At 48.5% G+C, this 13,172-nt stretch overlaps 1 long non-coding RNA gene across 1 annotated transcript; it reads left to right on the plus strand.

Annotated features, from left to right (window-relative positions):
* The first annotated feature begins 3,341 nt into the window (after nucleotides 1–3,341).
* Nucleotides 3,342–4,936, plus strand: LOC118852690. The gene is made up of 2 exons (XR_005010620.1): nucleotides 3,342–3,452; nucleotides 4,459–4,936. It is a non-coding gene; the product is annotated as an uncharacterized LOC118852690 (long non-coding RNA).
* Nucleotides 4,937–13,172: the final 8,236 nt, after the last annotated feature.

A 13,172-nucleotide genomic window follows, 5' to 3' on the forward strand; every position in this document is an offset into this window, starting at 1 on the left:
TTTTATGCCTTTAAAAACAGTTTACCAAAAAGGAGTTTCTAGGTTTCACCACTCACTGCCCAAAGAATCCAGGTCACAAAAAAAGGTTAAGGTCCCATGATGTAGAGAGATAGATGAAGGAAGAGAGACTGAGGAAGAAGAAAATACAGCTGGGCCTCTCTGGAGGGAAAAGGGCCCTGAGCAGAATTGCCTCTAAGGCTCTTTTGTTAAGATTGCTACAATCTCCACCTTCCCAAAGACTTCTCTTCCCTAAAAGGTGCAGCTCAGACATGTCTTCTCTGGACAGTTCCCATGATCCCTCCCTCCTTGGATTTTCCCAGAACAACCTGCTGCATCTTTCCTTTGACTCCTGTCTATTAGCCCCTAACCTACAAGATCCCAAAATCTCAGAGAAGGAAGGAACTGTAGTTGCTTCAAAAATCTACCCTGTACCAAAAAGGCAAACATCTCTGTAAAGCATTACCACCTAAGCTCTAACCTTATTTCAAGTAGTGGAGCTCTAGACCCAGAGGGTGTGGGTTCAAATCTCTACTCCACCCCTGATTTTATAAACAATTGGATCTCTGGGCCTTGGTTTCTTCATCTGTGAAGATCAAGAGGTTAGTCTCAATAGCCTGGCAGGGCCCTTGCAGCTCTAAATCTGCGTGCGCCTCACTTCCCCACCCCCAGTCAGTTTCATGAGGCCAGGGACTGTTATTTTGGGGCTTTGTATCCCAGTGACTAGGACAGGGTCTGGCACATAGAAGGGACTTAGTAAATGTTTCTTAAATTAAATTAGACTTAATCCTAGCCTGGATTTGCTTTGCATATTCTATCCATGGTAGGTATTTGGTCTGTGTTTAATTAGTATGAGGAGAAGAGGTCAGTAGGTATGGGTGTGCATTCAGGGGCAGGGGATGTTGGATTCATACCATCTTGGAGATGAGAAAGGCTGTGATGTGGAGGCACGGACTGCTTTTGGTAGATTGTGGATGGGAAAGTGAAGAGCCTCTGAAGTCAGTTATAAGTAGCCACGGCCGCTGCAGCTTTGCTCCATGGCATTTTCCCCTAGATGGGGAACTTCTTCCACTAGGTGGCAGTGCTCACGGCCATTGGGTCAAAGAAGGACAGTGTCCCTCACCGCCCTGGCAGGCGCCATCACTGTCATGCCCCCTCTCTGGTCTCTCCCTTTACCCTAACACAGATATGTCCAACAGGGCCTAGCCTTGTCATCCTAAGCAGGATGATAATCATCAGTTATGGCAGCGTGTCTATAGTGATCTAAGGTTTCCCAAGCATTTTCTTCACACCAACCCTGAGAAGCAGGGAATCCCAGCATGATCACCTCCATTGTATAATCAAGGAAGCTGAAGGACTGAGAAGGGGAGGGCAGGGAGGCTGCTCACATTCCTCTCTCTCTCTCCTCCTCTCCAGCTCCCTGGTTTGTTTGGAACAAACAAACAGTAAGCCCGATAGATCACAGGGGGCTGCTACCTCCCTATACTTTTTAGAAGAAATAGGTCCAAAGGATCCCGAAAGCTCAGCTGGAGCTGGAAGGGGCCTCAGCGGCTACCAGTCAGCCCTTATTTTAAACAGAATCATCTCTAAACACCTGTTGCCCATCCCCTGCTTGGAGCCCTCCAATGGGGGGAGCCCACCCCTGCCCCAGGGAGCTCATCCCACTTTGGACAGTTCTCATGGTCAGGGATATTTCCTGACACCAAACACTTTGAAGAGAAAAAAGCTCCTAAGTCCAGGACATCCCAGGGTGGCCATTTTGGATTCAGCCCTCCAAGGTGGGGCCCTGGAACCTGCATGTGGGTGTGTTGGGCTCTCATCACAAACAAAGGGGATCTGAGCCTGGTGGTGGTAGGGGATCAGGAAGAGAGATGAGTAAATCAAAGCAAGGACTATGACTTACACATGCCAATTTGGGCCATTTTCAGTGGACCAATTGCTCAGCGGCTGATCATCTCTGAGAAATATGGAAGTTGAGTCACCAAGCCCGCTGAGCCTATAACCTGTGTGGAGGGCTGAGGGAGGGGCCCCATTTATGCACGAATATTCACCTCACCATTGTTTTTGTTAATCAACAAGCATTTATGAAGCGCACATTCTGTGTCAGACAACAACTACAATAATTTATATTTATATAGAACTTGTAGGGTGCACTTTGCAGAACTTGTCTCACTTCAGTCTCACAATGTTAAGAGCAGATGCTACTGTTATCGCCCTTTTTACAAATGAGGAAACGGAGGGAGACAAGGGTTAAGTGACTTGCCCAGGGTTACACAGCTAGTAAGTTTCTGAGGTCACGTTTGAATTCAGGTCTTCCTGACTTGGAGGCAGCTGGGTGGCATAGTGGATAGAGTGCCAGCCCTGGAGTCAGGAGGACCTGGATTCAAATCCAGCCTCAGACACTTATCACTGTATGACCCTGGGCAAGTCCCTTCACCCTGTTTGCCTCAGTTTCTTCATCTGTAAAATGAGCTGAAGAAGGAAATGGCAAACCAGTCCAGTATCTATGCCAAGAAAACCCCAAATAGGGGTTGGACATGGCTGAAATGACTCAGCAGCAACAGGGGACTACAGGTGTGGTTTGTTATTGTCAGTCTTAGACTCATAGACTTAGAGCCAGAAGGAACTGGACAGGTCATCTGGTCCAGCGCCTTCATTTTACAGACACGGAAGCTTCGGCTCTTACAGGAGGCCTTTACTTATCCCTCCCCAAACCCACTGCTAGCTCTTCCTTGCCCCAAATTGCTTCATATGTATATTTATAAATCGTATGTATTCTCGTTGTAGAATGCAGGCTCCTTGAGGACAAGAACACTTTCATTTTTGTCTTTGTATTTCCAGAGCCTAGCAGAGTTTGTGACTCATAGGAGGTGCTTTGTAAATGTTTATAAATTAAGTAACTTGCCCGAAACTACATCTATGGTAAGTGGCAGAGCTAAGATTTGAACAGAGGCCCCAATTTCAAATTCGGCATGCTTTCCCACTGACCCCCATTGTCTTCTGTCACTGGGGCAGCTGGTTTTGCTCTTTGTTATGATAGGGTTCTATGGGGGGGGCAGGGTTCCTCAGGAAGTGATGCTGTAAAAAGTGAACAAAACCAATATGATGTTTATCTGAAATGGTATCCAAATAGAGTCGAGGCCTCTCTTCTTGAACATCTCAGATTCCCTAAGGCCTTGCTGGGAAATATTCTAGGGAAGGGGGACATTCTAGAGAATTCCAGAAGAGGTCGTTGTTTGAGAAAATCCTGGGGTTCTGGTGGGCCAGTCGTCTGGTCTGAAGTGGTTATGTGACCTCAACAGTTGACCAAGAGCTCCTTCACACCCAACCCATCAAATGGAAAGTGAATTCATTTAAATTCAAATCACCAGGATCCAGACCTTGTGCTGGGTGCTAGAGATACAACAGGTGGAAGAACTCCCTGCCCTCAAGCAGGGCATGCTACTGGCACACAGGTAAGTAAACACAAGGTGGAGAAAGAATAATTTCAGGAGAAAGTTAATAGCTGGGGGTGGGAATGGCACCTGGAGATCAAGGTAGGCTTCCTGTAGGAGGCAGCCCCCAAGGTGTGTTTTGAAGGACTCTAGGCTGTAGAGCTGAAAGGGATCTGAGAGGTCATCCAGTCCAATTCTCTCCTATTACAAATGAGGAAACTGAGTCCCGGAAAGGGGGCAGTGGCTTGACCAAGACCTCAGCTAACAGTGATGGATTTCTGAGTTCAAAGTGTAGCATCCCTGATTACTCTGAATCCTGAGTCAATAAACGACAGTTTCAATATGTATTGAATGGAGTTAAATGAAATCTTTGTTTGTCAAACAAGCATCCTACTGGGTGCTAGTGAGAGGTGCAAAGCTCAGGTAAGTCTTAGTTCCTGCCTCAGGGAACTCCCAGCATGGTATGTTTTGAAGAGCTTTGGATTTATAGACAAGATCCACGTTCAAATCCTGACTCTGTGCTTAATGCCTGTGTGACCTTGGGCAAGTCACTGGACCTCTGTTGGTCTCAGCTTCCTCCTCTGTAAAATGAGGAAGGTTTGACCTGACGGCTTCTAAGGCCCCCTTTCATTCTAGATTTCTGATCCTTTCATCTTGAGCACAAACAGAAATAGCTGTAATGACTAGCATGACAGACCAGAGAGAGGCTTGAGCACAGTGCCACGTGAACTCTGGGGGAAGACTGTTGTTTTAGCTCACAGGCTTTGGGGATGTTTCATGGAGGAGGTGGACTGGAAGGAACGGGTAGGACTTTGACAGGTGAAGAGGGGGAGGAAAGACACGGGAAGAGCGTGAGCAAGGGCGCGGAGGCGGGATTACACGATCCTATTTAAAGACTGGAGACATCCCGGCTTCCCTAGGAAACTCAGCCCAGTGTTTACTGCCTTTGCAGTCTGGAGGGGGTTCCTTCCACAAACCCGATCCCTCCTCCACAAATCTCAGCCTGTGTCCTCTTATGCCATCCAAGGTGGAGATGGAGAGGGACTCGGCGTCATCACCAGAAGGTCCACTTCTGCAGCGAACTCCTTCAAATTGGCAAAGCAAGTAGAATCTTTCCCACCGTACAGATGAGGAGACAGAGGCTCAGAGGTGGGGAAGTGGCTTGCCCAGGGTCTCACCTGGTGTTGCCACCAGGATTCTTACCTGGTCTCCTCAGTCCAAGCTCGGAAGCACTATACTCTCATCTCCAGGCCTTTGAACAAGCTTTTCCCTATGACTGAAATTCATTTTCCTCTTTACCCCATCCCCCAATGTTAGAATCTCTAACTCCCTTCAAGGCACCGTCCAAGCGTAGCCTGACCCCTTCCCCTCTTCCAGTATCATTTGTGTGTACTTAACTAGTAAAATGTAAGTTCCTCAAGGGCAGGGATTGTTTCTGGTTTTTTCTTTGTGCCATCAATGCCCAGACTGTTGAATAAATGAATGAATAAACGAATGAATGAGTAGATGGCCCAGTTTTAGTTCTTCTCATTTTCCCACAGAGTGATCAATATTGAAGCCTTTTGGCTGTCTCCATGGCTCCAGTGACCTGCCATGAATCCTCCTAATCCCATTTCCTGCCATCCTTGAGCTCTGCTAGCTGTTTCTCAGTTTCTCTCTAGGAAAGTGCAGCTGTGCCATGGATAGTCCATTTGTCCCACTGACCTAGGGCTGGTTGAAGTGGGAAGCCCAATAGCCAGAGCTGCCCACCCACCCCAGATTCAAAATCTACTCCAAGTCACCCTCAAAGCCAAAGAAGGAAGTCGATGAGATAAGGAATCCAGACCTAGTCCCCGATGGACCCTGAGTGACAAAATTTCAGTGCCCATCTGTCCGTGGCTGCCCAAAACCCCTTGTCTCTAGGACATGCCTGATAAGTGGATACCTAACCATTGCTTGAAACCCTCCAGTGGTGAGGCCTTTTCTCTCTCCTCTCCTCTGCTTTCTCTCCTTCCTTCACTAACCTCCTGTACTTTAGAACAGTTTACATTGGTGGGAAGGTTTTCCTGAATCCAGCCTCAGTCTGCCTGTCTGCAGCTCTATTCCTCCCCCTCCCCATTTCTCCTTAGTCTGCCCTCTGAGACCAAGCAGAACAAATCTGGTCTCTCTTTTGCATGAAGACAGTGACCACATCCCCAACCCCCCAAATTGCCTTCTTTCCAGACTGCATAAACATGCCCGATTCTCATGATATGGTCTCCAGTCACCTCCTAGTCCTACTTACCTTCATTCAAAGTGAAGGCAGCTTCTCACTGTCTTTCCTAAAATGTGGGGCTCGGAACTGGACACAGGAGCACACATGTGGCCCAACAACAGAGCCATCATTTCTAGAATGTACTTCTAACATCTGATTTTCATTGAGATCCTTTGTTTTTACACTGCCTTCATTTTTGACTATATTCCCTCCTGGCTCCCCTATCCAATAATAATCATGCCTGGTAACAAAGATTTCAAAAGAGAGAAAACAGAAGCCACTCAGACAAAGCAGTCCATGTATCGATTGTCTTACAGTATGTGCACTATTCCAACACACATCCCCTTCTGCCTCTCCCTATGCCTCTCACTGCAGCCTCAATCAAGGGGGGGTGGTTTCTCTGTCATACTTCCCCACTTTGTGTGTTACTTGGCTCCTCATTTCTCCAGGAAGCCTCCTCTAACCACCTCATTGATTGCCTTCTTTTCATCTCCCAAGGCCCCAAGTCTTGACATGATAAAATCTGACCCTTAGAAAGACACAAATAAGGGTTGTTAGTCTCACCCACTTCAACTAGCCTGTAAACTTTCCCAAGCTGTGTCTTATACTTCTTTACCCACTGGGCCTAGTAGGATTATTTGAACTTAACACTTGAACATTCTTGCTCCCTAATTGGATGAGAAGGGTGTCTAATCAAACTTCTCTGTGAGACTTGGGTCTGGTAGGGGTAATGGGAAAAGCATGGGGTTTGGAATCTGAGGACCTGGTCGTGTGGTTTTGTGCAAGTCACTTACCTGTCCAGGCCTCATCTGAAGACAAGGGGGTTAGACTACATTTTCAGCTTGTGGCCCTATCATCTTTTGCACATGCACCATTTCCCAGACCCCGAAAGTCCTTTCTCTTCCCTAATCCACTCACTGACCAGCTCTTCCTCCTTTGGAATCCAGCTCCAAGCCCACCTCAGGAAGCCTTGCCCAATCAATGCCACCCAACTCTTAACCCTGTAAGTGTTTGAAGTTGCTGGCGGAAGTGGTTGTGTAGTGGTTAAACCCTTTTGCGTGCTTGTATTCTCTCCCTAATTAGAATGTAAGCTCTTTGAGGGCAGGAGGCCTCATATCCTGCACCCCTGGTTTTCCTGCAATACCCAGCATGGGATTTGTCCACAGCAGGTGTTATCTGCCTGATACCATCCTCTTGAGGAAATTTTTTTTATCTAGAAATCAACCTCAAATCCCCAAGTCATGGGCTAGAAGATAACAAGTCCAAATCTCCCTCTCTCTGGAGGTGTGGAACAGGGTATGGTGGCTGTTCATTGGCAGAGCCTGTGTCTGTTGCCATGGGAGCAGGAGGCGGAGAAACACTCCTGCAGAGAGATGCTGCTGAGCATCTGTGTGCACCTCTGAAGGCCCTGGCCTGTACTCATTTTGTGAGGGGTACTGCATAAGTGGCAGAAGAGAATGAGTGGTCATGTCTGTTTATCTGTCCTCCCCATGGCTGCATCTTTAGAAGAGGCAGAGATGCTGGGCTGCAGAGGTCATCACTTCCTCACCCAATCCTCAACCAGAGGGAGGAAGCTGAGGAAAGGTATGGCCTGCCTACAACCAAAGCACACATCGATAGACAATGTGCTTCTATATGTAAGGAGAAAGACACAAGAAATTCTTATTTGGCTAATTATAGAGGACAGCTTATGCAACTTCAGCATGGGAAAAGTCCTTAGAACTTAGCACACAGAATACCAGAGATGGAAGGGACTTCACAACACATAATAAAAATTGTTAGACCTGGAAGGAGTTGGAACATTGTGTGTAGACTTTCAGATCTAGAGGGTGCCTTAAAATGTAGAGCATAGAATGTCATGGTAGGAACATAGAATATAGAATGCTATGTCTAGCAGAAAACCTAGAACATAGACTGTCAGAGCTGGGAGGGACTTTAGATCATAGAACAGCAGAGCTGGAAGGAGCCTTAGAACACAGAGTATGAGGCACCTTAGCATAGACTGTTAAAGCTGAAAGACACTATGCAGTCCAACCTTACTTTGCAGAGCAGGAAATTTAAGACTCCAAGGGTGACAATGGCTTTCTAAGGTCCTATGGTAGGTTAATGGCTGTTAGGACCAAAATCCAGGTCTCCAAGTACACTGCTCTTTCCATTAATCCAAAATCTTGATAAAAGGCAACTGACCCATATCACCCTGGTTTCAACATTCTAGGCAGAGATATATAATCACTGGGGTCACTGTATTTTCCCAGCCATCTTTGTCTCTATAGTTGTGTCAAATTACCTTGAAAGCTACCCAGACTCAAGAGCTGTCTCTACCCTCGCATACCCTGGAGTAATGGGTCTGTCCAGTTGGCTATTTGTGGACAGAACTACAATATGATTCTCTGGGTTCCAGTCCAGGATGATCCCATTTCTGTAGTGAGCCAAGACCAGGAGCAAACCAGGGATTTAGAGCCATCAAAGCATTTGGCAGGAAAAGCTGAGCTCACACTTGAAAGTGATATGGATTCAGTGGCTCCCTGCCAACCTTGGTCTAGAGCTTTCTGGGTATTGGGGTTAGCTTGGGTTCTCTCTAGAACTGTCACCTACATTCAGAGCTTCCTCAGATCTTGAGTTGAACCACATAGCCAGCAGTCTAGATAGAGGTCAATAGACCTTCTGCCTCTACCCCAGCATAATTTGCAGTTAGCTCAAGGTATGAAGGATGTTTCTGGAGCCTTCCGGTCCACCATCTGACCTGACAACTCTATCTCAAATCTCTGAGTTGAGATTCCTGGATTTCTGTTCAATTTCTCTGTAATGCCAAAGGATGCCAGGAGGTTAAACCTCCATCTAGAATGGGCATATCTATCCAAGTTGACAGCTGAAGTATTCCAATACATCCCTAGAGATGTTTTGACTCTTCCAGACTCCAGGAAGCCCTAAGGCTTCCATAGACAGATCATAGCTCTCTAGAGAAAAAGATTATCACCCAGTCTCCATTTCTCTCCATAAAGGGTCTGCCACACCAAAGCCCCTGAAAGAGATTAGCCTCTACTCTTCTCCTCTTCCTGATAAGGTGGCCAGGGAGAAGGGGGGGTGTTCCCCCAGGAACCCTCTAAAACCATTCAAGGCAGGAGCCAGGGACTGCATGGCCTGTTCTTGCTATAAAAAGCCCTTTTTCGGGAAAAAAAATCATAAAGGAAGAAATCAGCCAATCCCTCCCTGATGCCATCACCTCTTCTTGGTGAATTTTCGGGGAAGGAGTGGGCGGGTTGCCATGGCAACAGATGCGAGCTCGGCTCCGTAAAGAAGGGACCTTGATATTTTTTTTCTCTTTTTCTCTCTTGGTTTTGTGTATGTGTGTGTATGTGTGTGCACACTCCACAGATTTTTTTAGATCTAAAGAAACCCCTCCTCTCCCTGCAGCACCCCAAATATGGAGCGGTGGAAAACCACTCACTCCCCCAGGCCAGGGAAGATTCAGGATGGTTCCAGGAGGAAGGGAAGCCCCCTTTCCTAATATGGAAGGCTCACCCTCCCCCTAAAGGAGTGCATGCATTGGGGAGGGATGCTTCCCAGAGAGTTGGAGGCTAATTGTGGAAATGGGATGGGGGGGGTGAGTGGGGCTAGGGGGGTTGAAGGAGAGGCCTTGGGTGCAGGGGGCAGGATGTGTGTGATCAGATAACACAGGAGACTGAGCCAGAGAGGGCAAATGAATTGGACTTGGAACTGCAAGGGCACACATAGCTTTATACACACAGTCATACTGACACACAGAGACAGACAGACAGACATACCCGAGTATGCATATGCAAATATAGACAAACACACAGAGAGATACACAGAGACAGTTTCTCATACACACGGATGCAGACAGGCAGAGACAGACCCATACACAGATCCAGACCCAGATAGACATATATACATAAACACAGACAAATATGGACAGAGTTCCATACATAAACATGCATATAAATCTACACAGACCCCCACAAAGATAGGCGCAAACAGATGCATACAGAGATAGATATACATGGATGCACACACAGATCTACATATAAACATACACAGACACACAAAGACAGCTACATACACAGTTGACCACACATTCACATATATACTCCCCTGACCTAGCTCCCATATAGCCATTGCATATAGAAACATGCCCCTATCCCAGCATTAAAAAGCTTCAGGGGTATGTGCAAATGTGTTTGTTTGTGCATGTTATTCATGTATATCTCTCAAGCCCTGAGTCTTCTTTCCTCTGCCATCTCATTTTACTTGTTCTCTGCCCCCTTAGCCCAAGGGCTTCCTTGCCTAACCCCTAGCCCCTCTTTGAAAAAAACTGGGAAAAACTGGAAAACTGGGGTCCCCAGTCCCCTAGTTTGCATAGACCACAGCCTTTCATTCCTCAGTCCATCCAGCACTCTCCCTCCCAGCCCAGGAACGGGGGTGACTCAGCTGGGGCCAGGATGACTCACTGCGACAGTATTTTTAGCCCCGGCCAGGAGCTCTCTGGCGGTGCCAGCCGCCCCCCTCCTCCTGCCTGCTATTTCTGAACCGTCACTGGTGATATAAATAGCTCCTCTCCCACGGCCTGAAGCTGCTTCCAGGTTATTTTTGGTTCTGAAAAGTTAAAAATAACTACACGAAGGTGGGAGGCCAGGGGGCTGGGGGCCGGCCTGGGAAGAAGGGAGCTTGGGGTAACTAGATCTTCTCTCCTGAAGTAAAGCAGACTAGGTCGATTCTACCACTCCCCCCAAAACACACACACACACACACACACACACACACACATATACACACACACACCCTCTTTCAGGACCTATTGCCATCCCAGACCCCAGACATCCTAACTGTCTCAATTCCACTCTCCTTCCAGAATCTCAGTAACTGTTCCCCTGGACCTCAATTCTCCCTTCATCCATTCTTACTTCCCTTCCCGAATCCAGACATCCTGCCCCCCAGTCCCCAGTAGAGATTTGACAGGCTGCAGGAGGAGATTCCCTGAAGGTGGTGGATTTCCTAGTGTTTTTCAAGGTGGTATGGGGGAAGGAGGTAGAGGCAGGAGACTTGAATGGGGGCAGCCAGGAGGGGGAGCTGCACAGCCAGACAGGCAAACACCAAGTACACAAATACAGACAATGGATACAAATAGGCAGGCTCAGAAATAGATACATACACAGGGACCCTGACTTAGGTTAGCAGGTCCTGGGGCTGACTGGCTATTTAATCTGGTTTCTTCAGATAGAGCGGAGGGATCTTCAGCACCATGGACAGTGACAAGTTTCCCTTGGTGATCCTGACAAGTAACACTGACTGGGTTCTGGGGGAAAGAAGAACATTTTCCCTCACTATGAAACAAGTCTAGATTGTCCCCCACTTCTCCCATCATGTTTCCATGCACATCTGGATGGGAGGCTAGGAGGAAAGGGGGACAGTGAGATCAGTTGGGAGAAGAGACTGGACAGAAGTCATGCAGAGACATAGGGATAAAGAGGGGGCACACATAGTTTGGGGTCACGGGGAGATGGATATAGAGACATCATATTTACAATGAGATTCCCATCTTCCATCCAAAAACAGAGACAGAGAGATAGAGACAAAGAGACAGTGGTATCACACTTCCCTACCCCCGTGGCCCTCCACCTCCTGACAGCACCATTGGAGAGGGAGGGGAGAAGGATGTGCCTATGAGGGCCTTGGCTAAAATGTAGAAAGGAATAAGAAACTTGCCTTTGAAACTAGGGTTCCTTAGGTTTATCTATAGATGGTCCCTGCTTCTGTGTATAACCCCCACCCCCCCTTCAGTATTATACTCTTACTACAGGGCAATACTGAACAGTACTCTTGCCCCACTCCATCCCCCAAGCTCTTGTTTTCAGAAACAAATGTCCAATTCATAACCTATTCCATTTGCTCTTCATCGAACATCAGAGTTTATATTCTACCACCATCCCCCAAAAGATCTGAAAGATACCTCCTAGGTCCCTTCCCTGTTCAGCTTCTTCCTGAATGGACTCCTCTCCCAGCCTGGAACTCCAGGAACTTCCTCAACTTCCCAGGAAGAGGTTCCAGCATTCAGCACCCTGGCCTCCTTTCTCTTTTCTAATCTAAGAGGCCCTACACCTTCACCTTCCCAGGACCCTGGGGAGAGGACCAATTTCACCTCAAGTGGGAGATACTGTGGTGTACCTCATTCTCCTCCACCTGGAAGAGGGTTAGACAGGGAGGGGCAGAGATGGAGACAAAGATACAGAGATAGCAAAGCAGAGATAGAGAGTGAAGCAGAGCTAGAGACCCAGACAAATAGAAAAAGAGAGTGAGACAGATTAAAAATTCAGAAAAGACAGAGAGAGAATGTGACAGAGATACCAAATAATACAGAAAAACAGAGCGAGAAAAGACCGAAAGAAGAGACAGAATGATATCTCTCATGAGAGACAGAGACATTATTAAAAAGGGAGGGGGGGCACTTGAGAAAGAAATAGAAATGGGAAAAGCAGCGACAGAGACTCAGGGACCCGAAGAGGCCAAGAAGAAGAAATTAGAAGAGATTTGGAGACCGAGAGACAGAGAATTGGGAAAAGGCTGAGGGTGGGGGGCTGGATGGAAGACAGCCGGACCGACAGACAGAAAGTAGTGTGACAAGCTGAGAGCGGGGAGAGCGCCCAGGGAGAACGGGGGCTCTTTCTTTGCGCCTCGCCCCCAGAGGCCCAGCAGCCAGGGAAAGGGGGCGGGGGAGCCTTTAAAAGCAGAGAGCTGAAGCACAGAGGCCCCGCCCCGCCGGCCGCGCCAGGAGGTTTCCTGCCCTAATATGGAGTTGGGATTCCCCCAGCCACGCCCCCGCCCCCCGCCCCCGGCCCGGAGAGGCAAGGGGAGGGTGAGGGAGGGGAGGAGAAGGGTGCAGAGACGCCAAGACTGAAGCTGGGGGAAGGGGGGGATCCCTCCGGGTGGGGGAGGAGGGGCCAGCACGGGCTGGGGGCAGGGATATCTGGGTCCCGGTTCTGAACCTTAAGTGTTTCTTTCCTTGTGCCTCAGTTCCCATCTCCCCTCCACACCCCCAGGAGCGGCCTGGGGACCCTCTGTATTCGGGGGACCAGAGAAGGAAAAACGGGAAAGGGAGGTGCAAAAAAACATCCCCCATCGGTCAGTCAATCAGTCTATATGCCCCATGGGGTGGGGTCTAGGGAGGAGGGAGAGGGGCTTTGAAAAGCGGCCTCCAGGGGGCACCAGAGAGCCCGTGGGAATTCCTGCTCTGGGCAATTAAGACCACCCCGCCCCCGTCCTCCTATCCCCTTCCCCTACCAAGGGAATACTTGGGGCTAGGCGGGGGCTATGGGGCCGCTGTGCAGACTCTAGGCTCTAGCGGAAGGCAGGACCCTGGCCTACAAGGCAGGGAGCAGCCGAACCCTGGGCTGGAGACAAGGAATGAGAATCAGATGCTGGGATGGAGGGAAGGACAAGGGGCTGAGGGGGGCTCTCCCAACTTCCAGAATGGCCCTTCTCCAGCTTCCCGC

This window comes from Trichosurus vulpecula, chromosome 6, assembly GCF_011100635.1.
Source record: "Trichosurus vulpecula isolate mTriVul1 chromosome 6, mTriVul1.pri, whole genome shotgun sequence".
Lineage (NCBI taxonomy): Eukaryota > Metazoa > Chordata > Mammalia > Diprotodontia > Phalangeridae > Trichosurus > Trichosurus vulpecula.